This window comes from Ciconia boyciana, chromosome 4 (assembly GCF_034638445.1).
Source record: "Ciconia boyciana chromosome 4, ASM3463844v1, whole genome shotgun sequence".
In the NCBI taxonomy this organism is placed as follows: Eukaryota; Metazoa; Chordata; class Aves; order Ciconiiformes; family Ciconiidae; genus Ciconia; species Ciconia boyciana.
The window spans coordinates 47086027-47098982 of record NC_132937.1 but is presented as its reverse complement, the minus strand read 5'-3'; the positions used below and the strand labels follow the sequence as shown (position 1 = coordinate 47098982).

Genomic DNA, 12956 nt, shown 5'->3' with positions numbered 1-12956 from the left:
TACCAGCCGCCCGGCCGCCCTGCGCGGCCGCTGGTGACTCACGGCGCCGCGCCGGGCCCCGGTTGGCTCGCCAGCGCCGCCCGCCCCCGCTTCCTCCTCCGCGGCACCTGCGGCCGCCGCGGCGCGCCCGCACACCGGCTCCGCTCCGCTCGGCTCGGCGGGGCTCGGCGCGGCGCGGTGACGGTGAGTGGCGCTGCGGCGGGGCGACGCGACGCGGTGCGGTGCGGTGGCCTGGGGCGGGCAGAGCCCCCCCACGCTCCCCCCTCCCGGCCTTCCTTCCGCGGGGCGGGGGCGGTGCGACCCCGCTGCCAGCCGCTGCACCCGGGGCGGCGGTGTGGGGCAGCGCCGGCGGGAGGGAGCTGGGGCGGCGGAGGGGGCCGCGGGGTGGGGGCGGCGGCGGCTTTGTTTCTCCTGCTTCCCCAGAAGGCCGGTGCCGCCGTCCGCGCCCCGCCGCGGGGAGGGGGCCTTGCGGGGCCCCCCGTCCGGGGCGGCAGAGCAAGACGAGGCGAGATCCGCGTTGCGGGATGGTTTTCTCCAAAGAAGCGTCCCTTCCATTTGGTGCCCCCCCGCCCGCCGCCCCACGCGCACATGCTTGCGTGCCTGTGGTTTTTTTCCTCCCTCTGTAGCAGAACTTGACTTAAAACGAAGCAGGCGCAGCTCTTGAGGAAGAAAATCACTACTTCTGCATTCTCCGATCAGGGATCGTAGTTAATTAGTAATTGCACAAAATGATATGCCAAAGTCGTATAATTACAAGCCTAACCTTTTATTTTAAGGAGGAGAATTGGTAGTTTTATTCCACATTTGTAACGTTTCAAACAGCCAATTATGTCTTGGTGAAATAAAGAAAGAAAAGAAGGGTTGGTAGAATGCAAATTTGGTTTTGTTCATGGTACTCTTAGACTTTGCAGTTGCGGTTTAGTGATCCTCTGCTTTTTTTCGTTTATTTTCATAGACTTGCTATTTTATGGTAATAGTGTGTGCTGTGCTGTTAATATTGTAGTGGACACATAAACCTCAGCAAGCTGCTCCATCCACAGATGATGAAAAAGCTGGTTGCTGTTTCTTTCCTTGGAAATGAAGTCTTGAATTATTAGCCTAATATTTTAAGTCTTTTTCAGTAATGTGGCTGATTCCTCCATTGAAGCAAGTATGTTTAAGATGCGGTATTTCCTACATGTCATAACATATTTCTTTATACATTATTTGCAGAGCGAAGCCCTTTTTGAATTGCATCCAATTGTGTCATGACTCCACTAAAGACAAATCACACCACTGCATGAATAACTTTCGGAGTGGATTATCTCTTGCAGTTCCTGTAACGAACGTCCAGCTCATCCAAATGGGCAAACAGTTGATGTATGAGAGACTTGTTAAAGAAGTCAAGATTTTATTTCATGTAACTGAAGTACAGCTGAGAATGATATTTCTGATATGTGTATAAATGTGAAGAGAGCAGTTCCTAGTGTTTGCCTCCCTACAGCTCCTCTACCTTGTGGCCTCAGGGGCAGTGGGAGAAAGACTCTGCTTTCCCAGCCTGCCTGGTATGTGGCATTAGATGCTACAGCATTGTTCTTGCAAACATATGCTGCTTCAAGCAAGAAAGATCTATTGTGTACAAGGGGGTTGACTGGGGTCCTCAGGAAGATGGCTTAGTGTAAGTGGTACGCTGAAAACATCGTTTTCCTTGCGGTTCTTCAGCATGACATATTGCCTTCAGTCGGGTGCTTACTGTTGCATGGTCTGCTGTGCTTTGGGCTGAACAGCATTTTCACAAATGTCCTGTTACCATTACAGAAATATTTTATAAGCCATAGACTGAGTGCAGCAATACACAAGAAGACTCCAGTCATGCAGAAATGCAGGGCTGGACATAACAGTGTATGCTGGTAGTTGATGGTCTTTGTTTGTCTATGGAAGATATAGATTTACTGGAGGGAGGAAAAGTAGTCTCTGTCCCCTGCGTTATCGCTGCTCCGTGAGCACCTGCACCTGGCTTTGCAACTTTCTGTCTTGGATGTACCTAGCTCTTTGCACACCTGAGGGTTTGGAGTCTTCAAAGCAGAACTTGCGGTAAAATAATTTTTGGCATTTCAACTAAGTTAAAATGCATGACTAAGTAGGTGCGTGAGTCTGATCATCTGCAGACTCTGGTGGAATCTCCAGAAAAGGATCTCAGACAGAAAAGGTCTTTTCCTTCCTTAGCACCATCCTTACAGGAACTCTGTTTAAGAAAAGGGCAAGTAGCCTGCCAGCCCCTATGAGGAGGTTTGTGAGACTCATGGAAGCCATCTGCACTGAGGTTTCGTGCCTTTGCAGCAGCCATAGTCTTGCAAAGGCTTGCTTCATGTGGGAATGGGAAGGTGTCTGGGGGGATCTGCAGTGTGTGTAATGAATTGTAGCGTCCCTTTGCTCATACACACAAGGATACAAGCCAGAGTAGATCTATACAGGAGAACTGGAATAAAACTGTGGGTTTCTGTTGGAAATACGCACACTTAGGAGAATAGCAGTCCTACTATGCTATTGATAATGTAGGAGCAAAGCACCCAGGAGGGTCTAAGGTTTAGGAAGGGTGCTGAATTTTGTAGGGAATGTGAGCTGGCTTTTGTAACGGTAAGTCCTTTTGTCATCAGTCTGGGAAATACTTTAACATTTGCTTTGTTTCCATGTGTCCAGTCTCCTCTGGTTTTTGCCATGTCTGAGTTTAACTTCTTCAGCTGTCGGGAAGTCAGGAAGCTGCAGAGAAAAGGTGGATGAGAAAGTGGGCAACCTCAGGGAGCGCAGAGAGGGAGTGTGGAGGGAAAGCTGGCATTGCCACCTTAGTTAAGCAAGTTCCTGTAGTCAAGAACAATCTCAAAGGCTGCTCTGCTCCTGTACTGCTCTCAGAACTGGTCTAGGTCCATCTTCTGCTATTTGCATTAATATATATTTGGTATTGTTATTAACTATGGACTATAAATATATATGATGTGCAGAGTACAGGGCTGATGTCTCCAAAACCACTTAGGCATTATGCAGGAATAGTTTCTAACTAACCAGACTGGCTGAGACACCAGAGAAAAGCATTCCTAAACCATGCTTCTAACAGTGGCTTCTTCTATCGTACTGAGCAGGCACTCGGATTCAGTGGAGTTTCACTGTGTATGAAGGTTTGTTGCAGATTTCTCATTTGTGATAGAAGGACATGCCATCTTCATGAGGATATTCTACAGAACAATCTGTTCGTGTGTGCACGAAGAACTGTAAAATGTCAAGTGGTGTATGGTATTAAATATTATGCGTAATAATTTTATTACTGCTAATTGTTTTTAGACAAGTCTCCAAGTCTCCATCCTGTTTTCTAACCCATAACTGGTGAATATTCTTGAATGTCTAGTGATGTTCCCTTGAAAAAAGCTGGAAAAGATTGCCAAGAAGCTAAGTGAACAGTTAGGCATTGCCTTTGCCTTGAAAAATGACCCAAGTAACAAGAAATGGCATCATATTACCTTTCCTTTTGGGAATTGTGGTGGATATTGGGGCCCCAGAAACTTTCCAACATCCATTCAGCTGATAATGCATTTGGACTTATAATAGGTTTGGATCGTTTGGGATAATTAACTTACCGTGTTGGTTAGAGAGTGTAAAGTCAACTTACAAGAGAAAATAAAGAACAGAAAGGACCTTCTGGAGTACACATAATATGAATTCAGTGTGGTTTTTGTTCCTTTCTCTTTTTGCCTTAAAGACCCTGTAGCCTCCATTTCTAAATGAGTTCCTGAAGCACTGGGATTACTAATTTACCCTCAGGTCTTAAATCAATGGGACTTTTCCCTCCAGCTCCTCTGGTGAAGGACATGAAGTGAAGATATGTCTACAGTGTGCAACCTAATCTAATAAAGAAAAGGAAAGCCTCATGGGTAGAAAAAGCAGCAGCTACATATCATGGGATAGCATCCTGCCTTAGGATCACTTGCAAAAATATTTTCTTCATTGTGTGCTGCCATCCAAAGACATTAACTGCTCATAAGATCATTGCATGCCCAAACTGACAGTAATCGAAGGAGGTGTATTCATGGCTGTATTTTGGAAGTGCAGAGCCAGGATCTGTATTACTGACTTCAGAGGAGTCGTACAGAGCATGAAACAGAATGCATCCTTTGGGAATAATTTAAAATAGGTATGTGCATGAATCCTGATCCATGTGGTTGCATGGCTGTATCTAAGGGACAAATTGAAATTGGCCTTTTTTTTTTTTTTTTTTTGCAAGGTTTCTCTGAAAATTATGTGAAGGTTTATACTGTTGTTAAAAGTACTACTCACATCTATGTTTTGTGTTTTGTCTGCAGCTTTAGGGCAAAAAAAGAAAAAACAAACAACTTTGCACTAATAAAGCACCTTTCCTCTGTTCTCAGGATACCTAACAAACAGTAAATTAAGACTCAAAAAAGTCCCCCTTGCCCTTCCCATCATCATCATCTGAGTTGTAAAAATGAGGCAGAGAGAACTGATGTCTCACTGGTGTTTAATACAAATTTTTACATTTTTTTTTAATTATCCATGGTACAAGAAACATGGATAGTTTGTCTCTGAAGGAGGTTAGAAAATACTTGTCTCTTTTGTATGAATTCTTCACAACGGAAAAAACACTGTATACAATTCCTGGCCTGCCAACCTCAATTTGAATTTGCCGTTGCTTTCTCTGAGGACAGGATTTCCTCCTCTGTGCTACAAATGAAGTCAATTTTCTTTGCATAGTCACTTATTAATGGGTTTCCCCTGTTTGTGAGGATCTAGCATGTGTGATATGAGCACAAATGCATTTTATGTAGTGTTGGAAGACATCACAGTAGTTAAAGTCATGTTAGGATCAGAACCTAGACGTATTTAATTTGTTTTCAAAACCCAAATCCATGTTTCATTGGTGGTACTGTGCTATGTATGCAGTGCATAAACTTGCAAATGAGAGAGTTGTAAGTCATGCATTGGAATCAAAATTTCCACTATGCTTTTTTTTTTCAGTAATACATGATAAAACTTTAGTTGTGGTGGAAAAAGAGCTTCCATTTCTATCAGAGGTGGGACAGAATGTGGCTTCAAAATACAGCCTTGCCCATTTTGCAACTTTGTGGCTACTTCCACTTTTTTATGTTTATCTTTAGAAATGAGATACTCTTTAGAATATCATACCCTCATGTGACATCAATTCTATATGCTTAGTAATAAACCAAATATAAATTGATCTTGCTGATCCTGCAAGATTTATTTTCAGTATACATAGGCTGGGGTATTCTGATGAGTTTTTCCCATGAGACTTAACATCTGCTAATACAAACATTTATTAAAATTCCTCCAGAAGTACATGTTTGTAAAGTTTTCCAGTGGAAAAAGAGGAATTTGGAGTTCGTTTGCTTTTTTTTTAATGTACACTCATGATTAACAGTGTATATGTTCACCTTTGTGGAAGTACACATGCATATTGGGAAATCTGACATGTGTTCCAAAAACTCTGTATATTAAGTGGAGAAGGATATTAATATTTGTGTTCTTCTTTGCAAAGGATGAAAAATGGCAGTATGTGTTGAAAATAAGGAATATGATTAATTAAATGGGTTAAAGCTTCAGATTGTGGTGGTGTGCCTGTAGAGCACAGGAAATAAGATGGGGAACAAAAAGAAACATTACTGCAAAGCTTGGAGCGGCCCATAATGTTTTTGCATGCTAGCAGAGAAGTTTTTAATCAGATACTGAAATGATAACGGTGTCACTGTAGATGTGTGAAAAGAAATATAACTTTGCCTTCACATGAACATGTGAGCAGATGATCTGGAACATTTTGGGAATGCTCAGATTTGGAGGATAATATGGAAACAGAATACAGTGTATTAGCCTGAATATAGAAATTTCTGAATATGTTCTTGATTTACAAAAAAGGTAACAAACATGGCAGAAAAGGGTACCTCTGTAGAAGAGTAAGCAGCAGAGAGCCATGCTGGGGGAGTTCTCCCTGTTCTGGGCAGAGAGGCTGTGGCACTTGGTGGTCGAAAAAAGAATAAAGTAACAACATGGCAAGAGAGCTGCCCTGGGCTCATCAATTATTTGGAGTAACAGTGGGTTGTGTTTTCTGTGTCCTGTAGTTGCTGCAAAAATGATCTGTTGTCACACTCTGCATTGCCTACTCATATTTTAAAAGCAAATTTCATTTTTCATCCCTAAGGGTGTTGTAAACTCTTCCATTTTTGTTAACTAGCCCTTCCTTTTCCCCATATGTTTGATTTTCACAGTCTTTTTTTGGATACTGTCGTTTGGGAGGAGGTGGAACATTTGACAGACAAATGGTCAAGCTCTTCTTTGGTGCAGGTGGTGTTTTGCAAGGAGTGGTAGACAGATTTACAAACTGAGGAAATGCAGTCTAACAGCATTTCTTTTAAATTTTAAATTACATTGAAATTGATCAGTACTGATGTCTTTGTATTTATCTGCAAGATAATATTGTTTTGCATGCTGAAATGTTGTTAGATTTTGCTTACAAGGAAATTGCTTCTGTAAAATGAAATGATGCCATGAAATACAGTTTCTGTATCTATTTCAAGAATATAATATAAATGTGTCTGTCTATAGCAATACATAGACTTTAACTTTCATTCTGCTGGTTGAAAATCAGCTTTCTTGGGCCTGGGCTATCTTAGGACATACCTGGATAGGATAGATATAAATATGTTTTATTCTTGCAAGGTCGATTCTTTCCTTGTTACAGCTGTTTTCAAAAGGAATAGGATCTTTTTATAATAATGAACAGAAGACTGGAAGGGAAGGCTAAGTGTAGTCCAATCTCATGCTGTGGAAAGCTAAGTCATAAGTAAATCATAAATTGATTATGCATCATGTTGCAACCCTTTAGAGGGTTGGTTGTTTGTGGAGGGTTTCTTGATTATTTTTTTTTCCCTTTTTCTTTTCACAATGACATCTACTGTAAACCTTATCAAGAGGACCCTGATGTCTTGTTCCTGGGATAACTAGTTATCTTCTAATTTCCACACAGAATTTATTTCTGTTCATTTTGTTTCTATTTCTTCTGAGACTGACCTTCACTTTCAGTGGCTGTGCCTGACATTCTTCCCTGTCCTCTCTCAGCCCCCTTTTTTCCAAGCTAAACTAGCCAAACTCTTTTGGGCACTTTACTGGTGATAGACCGTCCCTCTAACCATTGTGCTTGGGATCATCAGCCCCTCTCCCAGCTTGAATCCACCTTTCCCGGGCTGACTGAACAGAAAGGTAGGTGGTGCTCCAGGGTGCAAAGAGCTCCACAGGAGGTCTTATCCCAGCCTCCTATGCTGACATTAAGCTGACATTAATACTTTCCTTGCTAGAAATACTTTGACTGACACCCTGTGTTCCTTTTTTCCAGCTGCATCAGATGGTGTCGTGGTCTCTGTTGTAAGTATCCACCTACCCTAAGTATTTAACTTGTGGTGCAAGATTACCTGTATAATCAAAGGGGAGAGATGGACATTTCTGCATGGCCATTCACAGACATTTAGGCAATTTCTATTATTTAGCTCAATATGTCAGTTGTCTATTAAGTATGCTGTCCAACTTCATGTCCTTAATTTTGTTAATCCCTTCCTAATTTCTTTGGCTAGACTGTTGGTGATGATATTAAATAAGATTGGTCCCATTGGTCCCTGTGATCATCACTGATGAACTCTCTATTAACCTGCTTTATCCTAATATTTTATTTTCAGCATTACTCCTCATGTTCCCTTTAAGGTATCTGTTACCCATCTGGCAACTCTTGTACAAATTGCCAGCATTTGCTGTTTAACTAATACTTTCCTGTGCTAGACTCAGTCAGATGCTTTACTTAGTCCCATGTTGTTGTAGAGAGTTTGTAGAAAATTTCAGATGACTTATGGAAAGAAGGCCTCAAGTTAGCTGAGCACAATCTAATTCTGGTAAATCCACATTGTTCTTTCTCCCATTTTCCAAGCCCATTGAAGTTTATGGTGTCTTCTCCTCCATATTTGTCCTAAAACTTTGTATATTATTGAAGTCAGACTAGAGGTCTGACTGGCTGAGCAGTTTGAGAAACTGCTTCCTTGAATACAATGTTCATTCTGTTTTCCTATAGCATGTGTCCTAGGATAGAGACTGTCTACTCCACTGCAAGATCTTTGGAGTTTCACCTCTATTTCATTTTGATAATTATTGCTTTGTATCCTTTTTTCCTTTAACCATACTACCCTTGGCTGTATAGTCATTGTTTCTGTTGAAAAGTGAATCAGGTATTAATTTAGTTATGGAGTTATACTTAGAGGATCTTTAATCTTAGTATCACATGCAATACATATGCAATGCACTTTCTTTTTCTTTATTAATACATTTGATGAGCATTTGAAGGAATTCCAAACTCTTAAACTCTCTAGTACTCTGAATTTTTTTAAATTTGATCTTTTACAATAGAGAACTTAATTCTGTGTATCATTTAATTTGATTTAAAGTGAGTGGGCCCATCATCATTCAGATCAGATTGCCAGATCTGATGTGGAAAACTTAATGGAATACAAACTTAAAACTCAACCGCAGCAGTATGGGTTCGTTGGCTACTTGGTGAAGATACACCCGTGACTCATGTCTGGAGGTAGCCAGAACTGAGAGCTATCAGTAGTATTTGTTCTCTGAGTATGGGAAGTTCAAATCTTCTCTAATAATACACTGTCCTGACACATCTTTCTCCCTTGTAACACTGTAGAGCTGTGCCTGTCTGCTGCCATATCTGGTGGCCTACAGCAGACTCCAGCTCTATCCCATTAGAGCCCTTCTTTTCCAGACTGATTTTGATCTCTTTTTTTCCTGAAGTCTATCACATCATTAATATGCAAAAGTACTGTCATAACCATTATTTCATTTTACCTGAATGCTCTAAATATAGGCAAGTACCCTTTCAAAGCTGTGTTTTTGTCATGATTGCTATTCTATCATGTCTCTGTTATTCCTTGGAGATCCATTTTATCATGATCTCTGTAGTTAGCATTAGTCATTTCAGCGCCAATACAGCATAGCATCTCCTAATACAAGAAGACAAATCTTATTTGCATATAATGAGTGATTCCTTAGGCTTTTAAACTGCAGCTACCTTGTCTGTTTTTTCTTAAGAATATTGCTGTGAAGATACTGAACAGCAGCTCAGGAGATCTGGGTTCAATTTATGGCTTGGCTTTGTGGAAATTTTTTCAAATGTTCTTGTGCAGCTCAGTTTTTCTATGGCTCTTTGCCAGGTAAAATGGAGATAAAAATGTTCCCTGTGTCAGAAGGCATTTCCAGGGGGTATACTTATTAATGATTGGCAAGTGCTCAAGTAATTTAGTGGTAAATACTGCGGAAATAGAGACAGTCTGTGGCCTGCAATACATCCTCAAGTGACTGGATGGTTGAATCTTCAGAACAGCAGTTAATAGATTGTCAGATTTTTTTAAAAATGAAAATTTAGGAAAATTTTAAAATACACCAACACTTTTGTACAGTAAATTCTATCCACGCCTTTCCTAATACTTATTATTATTGGAGCTTTTGGCCTTTTTTCAGGGAAATATGCTCCATTATTTAAATTTCAAATTTATGTTGATTTATGTAAAAGGAAATCACTGTCACCTAGAGTAAAGGTTTTGTTAATAGTTTCTATTATGAGATCCTGCTTTCAGAATGATGTTCTCATTTATTAATTTAAAAAGGATTGCTTGCTCTTGTGTTTCTTAGCGCACGGTTGAAGAAGACTGCAATATTTTGGATTTTGGACATGCTGAGAATACTCAGAGCTTTGCTCCTACACTTCCAAGTTTAGGATGTGTGATTTGTCATTTGAAAATGAGATTGCTTGTGCCTTTTGAATCTATCTTTCACTGTCACATAAAACACACCCACCTTTTCCCAGGTGATAGTATTAAAATAATGAGACTCTGGTTCATATAGCTGTGATTTTGCTACATTGGAAACGGTGGATGCAATCGAGTCCCCATAATGTAAATTATTTTAAAAATAGAGATGATACAAAGCCAGTAATGGATGATGATAGAAAAGTAAGACATACTGCAGAAAAAGACACTGAAAGAACTGTATTAAATGGAGGACTCGGGAGATTTACAGTTACAGACTATAAATAATTGCAGAGATAATAGTATAAATGAAAGAAGGGAATTATCCACATTCTCAGAAGAAGGAAAGACAAGGTGCAACAGCCTGAAGCTGAAACAGGAAAATCTCAAGTCATTAAGAAAGTGCTTCTTACAATGAGAGTAATTGGGCGGTGAACGAGAGGGCAGTGCAGCGTCACTGCAGATGGGCTACTGAGGCTGTGGGCATTCCTGCAAAGTGGAGCTGGACAGATTAGGTGACGCAGATGAGCTTCTCCAGCTGCTAGTTATTTCAAGAGCTTACAAAAGTCAGTCTGTTTTTTTTACATCATCTTCATAAAATCCCACATCCTTCTACAGCTGCCAGTCACATTCTTCCAATGGGATATCATACTGAAATTCATCTTTGCAGCCAGAATCGTGAGTCCCAGTGGCTTCAGTGAGATGAGGGTCAATCTTGTTGCATTTTACATTGAAATTAAGTGTGTTTTCTACTCTGGTTTTCCCAGCATGTCCCGTCTCTCTCTGACTGCTGTTTACTCAGCCCATTGTGAGTAGGTTCTCATTATCATCTTTATTGTCGTGTTCAAGTGCACTGCTTATCCTATGTGTAAGCGTCACTGGTGCTGGTGGCAAGTTGCCAAAGGACCCCCTTCAGTTAAGAAGGAGATGAAGTAAAAGGTATGTCTTGTTGTGATATTTCAGCTATAGGCAGTGGTCGAAGCCAGCATGCAAAAAAGGTCCAGTATGACCCTATCCTGTTTCCTGTCCTGTTAGCAACACCATCTTTTTCTGACTAATTCCAGCAGGTGTATACAGCTGTGGGGTTTATCTAGGCTTTACTTGGATTATTTGGAGGAAAAAAAAAAGAGGGTCATGGCCTACTTGAATTTAGCTTGGATATGGCAGAAGCCCTTGTGGTGTTATAACATTCCAGGGAAAAACACACACACACCCCCCCCCCCCCGCCCTGGGAAAATTCCTGTATCCTTTGTCCTCTCATGCTAGGAATTAGAAAAGTATAACAGCTTTTCTAGGTTCTCGTTAGCGCAAATAACCAAGAACAACCACCCCTATTTTATCTGTGGTGTTTTTGCTAGGTAGTCATTCCTGTGATGGGAAAAAAGCCAGGAAATGCATGTTTCAACGTGTGTGAGTTCCCAGGGTCTCGCATGTCATGCACTGGTCTCCATGCTGTCTGTGGGTGTCCCCAGAAGACTGGTACTTGATAGTGTGGCCTCGTTCTTTGTGGTTGTTGCACTGCTCTGAACGAGTAACAAGCAGTGAGACTTCTTGTTTTTAACCTGAAAGTTAGCTCAGAGATGGTGTAAGGCTCCAAATAAGCAGGCCCAGTGAAAAACTACAACCTGGGAATGTGACTGTTTTAATGACTAAGTGGAAATTTGACCAGCTTTGGTGCTGCATGCTGCTCTACAGCTGGAGCTGGAAGGCCCATCTGCAGGGTTAAGGTGAGAGCAAGATTCACCCCTTTGTCAGCAGGCTGTTAGTGGCTGTGGGATCTGCTCTGTTTCATATTTATTTTGCAAGGAGAGAGTTCTTTGGTACCTACTGACCTGCTGTGCTCCACAGGTATCAATAATTCAAGCTTTGCAACAGTTCTGTGAAAGAACTCTTGCAGATGAGCCTGAGGGACAGCCACAGGACTGGTTCAGCAGGAAGGCAATTGCCACGTTAAGCTGTCCTGGTTGTTTACCCACTTCTTGCTGCCTCACTGCGCCATGCAGTCCCTAGCACTGTTTTATTTGTTTCCACTTCTGAATGCAGTTATTGTCTCAGAAGGTGGTTCTGGATGAGTGATCCCCAGGAGCTGTGCATCTGAGGGAGAAAGCCTTGGGGCTAAAAAAGAAATGCGCTTTAGTGTGAGCCCTCAAATCTTCCCAGACACCCTGAGGCTTGTCAAACTGGAGCATCTCTGTGTTTCGGGGACCAACCTCCTGCCCTGGGCAGTGAAGGGAAGAGTGGTGACTTTCTCCTGTGCCAGCTGGAACGACACTTTCTAACTGAGCTCCTGTCTAAGCTTTGCCTGGATCTGAGTTACAACCTTTTTAAGGAAGTGTCAATATGAGTATTTTCTATGTGGTTTCTGGTGTGCTTTTTCCCATTAGTTCAATTTGAATCCACATTCTTCAATAAAATCAATATTTTTATACATCTGTGCTTAACATTGGGGTCCAGAGTCTATACTTGGACCTTAAGTAGAAGCATCTTGCTGCTCACTCAGGAAGTTAAGGAGTTTTATGTGTCTAACTGCAGGCCTCTGGTTCGGTAAATGTGTCTTTTTTGCTTTCCACCCCTGTGTAACTGTGAGCAGTAACAATTCTCAGAGCAGCATCTTGCCAAAGGCATGCTTGGCAGCTTCCTGGGTATAGCTAGCTGCTGTGGTTCTGCTTTTAGTATAGATATAAATGAAGCAACAGACTTTCTTCCCAGGCTTCAATTTTGGCCAAGGATATCATATTATTTAGCTTTGTGTTAGCAGCTGGGGAAGTACTTATATAGTCAGTTTGCTAATTAGTTTCACTCTTATTTTTTAAGAGTTTACTAATATTTCAGTCCATTATTTAACAAAAAGCATTTATAATATCCATGAATTGAAACATTCTGTCGGTGTTGCGAACATATGTTGGTAAGTAACTGTATATCTGCCTGTGTAGGGGAAGTATGTAACACCCTCTGTGTGTTGTATAATCTGAAGATGGATCATCCCAAGCAAAAAGAAAGCTTCAAAAAAGAAGTATTTGTAAAGGTGCAGTGTAGCTGCCCCTTAGAACCTGAAGTATAATGACGTAAATGGGCAGAGAATTGTCTTACCACTATGACAGA

General features: G+C 41.4%; 1 long non-coding RNA gene across 1 annotated transcript; it reads left to right on the top strand.

Moving 5' to 3' along the window:
* The first annotated feature begins 31 nt into the window (after positions 1-31).
* LOC140650862 (uncharacterized) lies at positions 32-3765 on the top strand. The gene is made up of 3 exons (XR_012042187.1): positions 32-183; positions 1213-2073; positions 3117-3765. It is a non-coding gene; the product is annotated as an uncharacterized lncRNA (long non-coding RNA).
* The last annotated feature ends 9191 nt before the right edge of the window (positions 3766-12956 follow it).